The sequence below is a fragment of the Neomonachus schauinslandi genome, chromosome 16 (assembly GCF_002201575.2).
Source record: "Neomonachus schauinslandi chromosome 16, ASM220157v2, whole genome shotgun sequence".
In the NCBI taxonomy this organism is placed as follows: Eukaryota; Metazoa; Chordata; class Mammalia; order Carnivora; family Phocidae; genus Neomonachus; species Neomonachus schauinslandi.
In genome coordinates, this window is record NC_058418.1 from 56,292,646 (window position 1) to 56,299,111 (window position 6,466).

The 6,466-nt window shown below is 45.5% G+C and overlaps 1 pseudogene; it reads right to left on the bottom strand.

Annotated features, from left to right (window-relative positions):
- Nucleotides 1-5,939: 5,939 nt before the first annotated feature.
- LOC110591585 lies at nucleotides 5,940-6,239 on the bottom strand (annotated as a pseudogene).
- Nucleotides 6,240-6,466: the final 227 nt, after the last annotated feature.

Sequence of the window (6,466 nt, forward strand, 5' to 3'; positions counted from 1 at the left end):
CCCTCACCTGGTGTTTTAATAACACCCCATTTCTAAACGGAAGCTGCTCACAAGTTTTTATGTATTTATGTATGTATGTATGTATGTATTATTTTAAATTTATTTATGTATTTATGTATTTATTTGAGAGAGAGAGTGCAAGAGCGGGGGGAGCAGCAGAGGCAGAGGGAGACGCAGGCTCCCCCCCCCGAGCAGGGAGCTGACATGGGGCTCGATCCCAGGACCCTGAGATCACGGCCTGAGCCAAAGACAGATGCTTCACTGACTGAGCCACCCAGGCGCCCCTGCTCATAAGTAGATGACAGCTCTCTCAGCTTTGGCCCATCAGGGCTTTAAAAGAGGATCAGTTCAGTGTGATTTGCACACCCAGTAAAGGAGGGTGTGCCCCTCGGGGTCTTCCCTTTGGGGCCCCATCCAGCTAACACCCTGTCCTGGAAGTGAAGGGGCCCCAGAGGCATGCAGAACAGAGGGACCATCAGCAGCCCCTCCGTCCCATCCTCTTGGGAGGGTCAGGCATATGCTGGGCCCCTGGGTGCCTCCCCATCTTCCTTCAATCTCCCGAGCGCACACTGAAACTCTCTCCGCGTGATTTCTTTCAAATCTTGCCCATTTACCTGGAGAAAACTCAGCTTCCCCTTTTCATTCCACTTATGAATAGAAACCCTTCAGCAATCCTTTATCGGAATGATAAAGCCAGAGAGGTGGGGATAAGGCGAAAGCAAAGGAAAGCCGCAGGCATCGACCCTCACCCCTGGAGTGCAGAACTAACCAGTGACAATAAGCCCGGGCATTGTTGAAAGTCCCCTGAAATCTCGACTAAATGGTATGCCCTTGCTTATCTTCCTCTGATTGTATCTTTTTCTCAAGTATTAGCAATTGAATAAATCCTTGGGGTAGGGAGAATAACGGCCCGCACAGATGTCCACATCCTCACCCTGTTACCCTTGACTATGTCAAGCAGCAGGGCAAAGGGAAATGAGAACTGCTCATGAGCTGACCTTGAGACGGGGAGAGTGGCCTGGGTTATCCAGGTGCTGTGCTATTACGGGGTCCTTAAAAGTCGCCGAGGAAGGCAGGCGAGGGTCAGTGGAGCTGCAGGGTCTGAGAGATGCAGTGTCTCCACCTTGAAGGTGGAGGAAGGGGGTCGGGTCTAGAAGGGCAGACGCCTCCAGAAGCTGGAAAAGGCGAGGAAACAGATTGTCCTCCAGAAAGGAACGCAGCCCCGCCGACCCTCGGTTTTTGCCCAGTGAGTCCCGTGTTGGACCTCTGCCCTTCAGGACTGTAAAATAATAAATTCGTGTTGTTTTAGGCCAGTAAGTTTTTGGTAATTTGTTAATAGCAGTGATCGAAAACAGATAAAATATTTAACCATTCCTTATTCCTTTCCCCCCGCTTTGTTTAATAGGATGGCCACAAAATTGCCTTGCAAACTTACCAATTTTTTTTTTTTTTAGACTGGCATGAGAGTGTGCCCACCATTTTAAAACATTTTTCCTCAACTCAATCATTTTTATGTCACGCCCCCACTATCTTTTTTTTTTTTTTAAAGATTTTATTTATTTATTTGAGAGAGAATGAGAGAGAGCACATGAGAGGGGGGAGGGTCAGAGGACGAAGCAGACTCCCTGCCGAGCAGGGAGCCCGATGCGGGACTCGATCCCGGGACTCCAGGATCATGACCTGAGCCGAAGGCAGTCGCCCAACCAACTGAGCCACCCAGGCGCCCTCGCCCCCACTATCTTAAAGATTGTTTTTCAAATTAGAAAAGTAGGGACGCCTGGATGGCTCAAAAGATTAAGCGTCTGCCTTCAGCTCAGGTCGCGATCCCAGAGTCCTGGGATTGAGTCCCGCATCGGGCTCCCTGCTCTGCGGGGAGCCTGCTTCTCCCTCTGCCTGCTGATCCCCCTGCTTGTGCTCGCTCTCTCCCTGACAAATAAATAAATAAATAAATAATAAAAATCTTAAAAAAAAAAAAAAGGAAAACAACTGCAGTAGAATTTTTGGAACAAAATCTGTGATTATGAGCTTCCCACTTATGAATTCCTATAGATTTTTTCTATAGCGTATGTCCAAGGAAGTTTTTATAAATGCCACCACCATCCCCTCACAGTCACATGCTGGGGTGGGACGCTCCCTCTGTGCTGTCACAGCAGACGGCCCCACCTCAGTTTTTGAAAAAGATTTTAATTGGAACGGACTTCTTCTCAATGTAAGAGTTTTCTGAACCTTAAACGATTAAAAAAAAAACGAACTGCTGTATGAGATAGCAAATTTCTTGTTTCTGGAATAATTCAAAGAGGCCCCCAAGGGTGTTCTAGAGGGGATTCCTGCAAGGGGTGGGAAGTTCTGTTAAGTCACCCTCGGGTCCTTTCCAACGCAAAGAGCAGCTGATTTCATTATCTGGAAGAACCTGGAATTGTTTCTCGGCTGTCTTGCTCTGATGGCCCAACCCCCATCCGTGTTGCCCTGCCCAGTGTTTCCCAAGAGACAGATGTGTTACCTCAGACCTGGAAGTGTCCCTGCACATTTCCCTTCCTTACCAGATGGCCAGCCTTGGGGGGTGCGAGGGAGCTGGGGCCAGCTACCACTGCCCAGCCCTTCTCCCCAAGTTCACGTCCTGTGGTCCTTCGGGAGCCCACTGCCACGAACTCATTTAACCCACACTTCGGATGGAGAGGTAGGGGTGTGCCCCCGTGACTGTGGGTCTAGGAGTCCCTGTTTCCCGCCTCTGAACGGACATTTCCTAGGCTGTGATGCCGGCCGAGTCCGTGTCCTGCAGGACAAGCACAGAGAGGGAACAGGAGAGAGGGCGGACAGTCGATTTGTCCAGTGGTAGAATGGGGAGTGGCTGGCTTTCTTCCTTGTTCCACCCTTGACATCACGGACTCATTCACTTTTCATTATGGGAAAGTTGCTGTGAGAAATCGAGACCCTCAGTCTCTGTGTTCAGAAAAATGGCCCTTGAGAGCAGAGGGCTGACCACTGGTCCTGTCTGCTCCAAGTGGGTGCAACCTAGAAAATAAAAGTGGAATTACTGACCACAGTTTTCAGGGCGTTAGTCATCGTGACTAAAAAAGGAAGTCAGACATATAAATGGAGGAAAGAGCAGTCGCTATCTCGTTGTGTGTGCATGATGCCAACACCGCGTGTCCTCGCATTAGCCAGTGAATGAGGAGACCGACAGGGTGGCTACTTACGGTATTCAGAAAGCTCTATTTTCCCTGTAGGCCGATAATGATAATTTAAAAATTGCAATGGAAAAGAAAACATTTCATCCACAGTAACAACAAAATGCATAAAAATCCATAAAAAATTTGCACAAAAAATCATACAGGACCCAAAGTGAGAAACAGTGATGGCTCCATTAAAGGCATAAAAGATGACCTGTCCTCGGGTAAAAATTGTAATTTAATTATTTTTAATTTAACACAGAAAAGACTTACTATTGAAAAATGTCCTTCCTCATAAATTTTCTATAAATTCAATGCAATTCCAACCAAATTCCCGTGAGCTTTTTTTTTTGAGCTTTTATTTTTTTTAAAGATTTTATTTATTTATTTAAGAGAGAGAGAGAGAGAGAGAGAGAGCACAAGTGGGTGGGAGGGGCAGAGAGAGAAGCATCGGGGCTCGATCCCAGGACCCCGGGTTCATGACCTGAGCTGAAGGCTTAACTGACTGAGACACCCAGGCGCGCTGAGCTTTTTTGGTTTTTGTTCTGTTTTGTTTTTTAAAGATTATATTTATTTATTAGAGAGAGAGAGGGCACACAAGCTGGGGAGAGGGAGAAGCAGGCTCAGCAGGGAGCCCGATGTGGGGCTCGATCCCACCTGGGATCACAACCTGAGCGGAAGGCAGACGCTTAACTGTCTGAGCCACCCAGGTGCCCCAGCTTTTTTGTTTTGAACACAATTATTTTAAGTGTATCTGTAAGAGTACACATGGTAAGGTGGCTGGGAAGTATGTGTGGTTTGCTAGCGTCTACAAAATCTATTGTAAAATTTACATACAGTAAAATTCACTTTTTTTTTTAAAAGATTTTATTTATTTATTTGACAGACACAGCGAGAGAGAGAACACAAGCAGGGGGAGTGGGAGAGGGAGAAGCAGGCTTCCCGCGGAGCAGGGCGCCCAATGTGGGGCTTGATCACAGGACCCTGGGATCATGACCTGAGCCGAAGGCAGACGCTTAACAACTGAGCCACCCAGGCGCCCCTCTCAATCTCTCTCTTTTTTAAAGATTTTGTTTATTTATTTGACAGAGAGAGATAGAGAGCACAAGCAGGGGGAGTGGCAGGCAGAGGGAGAGGGAGAAGCAGGCTCCCCGCTGAGCAGGGAGCCTGATGTGGGGCTCTATCCCAGGACCCTGAGATCATGACTTGAGCTGAAGGCAGACGCTTAACCTTCTGAGCCACCCAGGTGCCCCAGTCCGCTCTCCTTTCAATATCTCTGGGCTCTGTATGCTATCCTTTATTTTGGTAACTTTTATCTTTCCTTTTTTTTTTTCTTGGTCAGTCTGGCTAGAGGTATATCAATTTTTTTGATCTTTTCACAAAACCAGTTTTTGGTTTTATTGATTTTTATCTATTGTTTTTCTGTTTTTAATGCAACTCATACTTGTCCCTATTATTATTTGTTTCCTTCCTTTTCCTTGCTTTGGGTTTAATTTGCTCTTTTTTCCCCCTAGTTTCTTAAGGTGGATGCTTAGGTTATTTATTTGAAATCCATCTTCTTCTTTTTTTTTTTTTTAAAGATTTTATTTATTTATTTATTTATTTATTTATTTATTTATTTATTAGAGAGTGAGCGGGAGAGAAACAGCATGAGAGGGGAGAGGGTCAGAGGGAGAAGCAGGCTCCCCACTGAGCCGGGAGCCCGATGTGGGACTCGATCCCCGGACCCTGGGATCGTGACCCGAGCCGAAGGCAGTTGCTTAACCAACTGAGCCACCCAGGCGCCCGTGAAATCCATCTTCTTTTCTAACATAAACATTTAATATCTCTAAACTTCCCTCTAAGCATTGCTTTACTGGCATCCCACAGATTTTGATAAGTTGTATTATCATTTTCCTTCCATTCAAAATATTTATAATTTCCCTTTTGATTTACTTTGTGGCCCAGGGATTATTTAGAAGTATGTTGTTTAATTCCCAATTATTTAGGGGGATTTTGTAAATATCTTTCTGTCATTAATTTGTAGTTTAATTCCGTTATGGGCAGAGAGCATATTTTGTATGATTTCAATTATTTTAGATTTGTTGAGTTTTGTTAATGTGACTCAGGATATGGCCTACGTTGATGAAAGTCCATGTGCACTTGAGAAGAAACTGTATTCTGTTGTTGGACGGAGTGCTCTAGCAATGTTAATTGGGTCAAACTGGTTGCACGTTGGTTGTTCAGGTCTTCTGTATTCTTGGTGATTTTCTGTCTACTTGCTTTATCAGTTATTGAGAGTGGAATGTTGACATCTCTCAGTATAATTTTAGAATTTGTTTCTGCTTTCACTCTATCATTTATTTCTTCACATATTTTCTTTTTAAACTAAAGAACATTTGTTTTTCACTATGACTTTATCTCAAGGACGTAACTAAACTGTCCTCACCGTCCCACCCTAACCTGAGGAAGGAGTGGTACAGTGAATGCAATAAAGCCGATATGAACAGTTTGAAGGATTGGAACCAACATTAACTGACAAAGAGCAACTTCCATCTAAATTATCATAAAAATGTTTAATAAAAAAAGCAGGGGAGGAAGGGGATAATGAGGGAGTAATGAGGGTTTCCTGTGGAATAAGATCCTCACATGTCATCAGACACATTCAATCCTGACCGTAGCGTGCCGGAACGGGAGCAGGATGACTCTAACACAAGACTTCCGGCCCAGCGTACTCCACGCACCTGTGTTCGAAGCCCACCCCCCTGCCCCCTACTGCTGCCAACTCAGCTATTTCCCAGCCTATTGGGACTGCTGACAAAGGGGCATGTGGATCTTCTCTTTAACCCAGTCTTTGTTGTAAGGCTGACATGTCTGGGTATCAGCTGGGTAAGCAAGGCTGAGGTCCGCCAGATCACCGGTAAGATCGAACAACTGACTGATATCATATGCGATAGAGGGACTATTGCATTCACTGTTCTTCATGCATTTTACAAACGCCTTCCCTGCATTCATTCACAGATTCACAGTCTGCAGAAGTTCTAGCTCTGGCCTCTTGGTAGGCTGTACCAGGAAAGCGGTGTGAGACATCACACCAAACTCTCTTGCTGCAGCCACTGCCCACGCACCCTGGCACACAGGCTTAGCCCCAGCACTGCCTGCTCCTTCACGCATTTTCATTCTCTGCCGCTAGGTGCATACGCATTTAGGATTGTTGTGTCTTCTTGATAAATTGGCCTTCATCACCATATATTATTCCTCTATATCTTTGGTAATTTTCCTTGTTCTGAAAGTCTTTGTCTGATATTAATATAGCT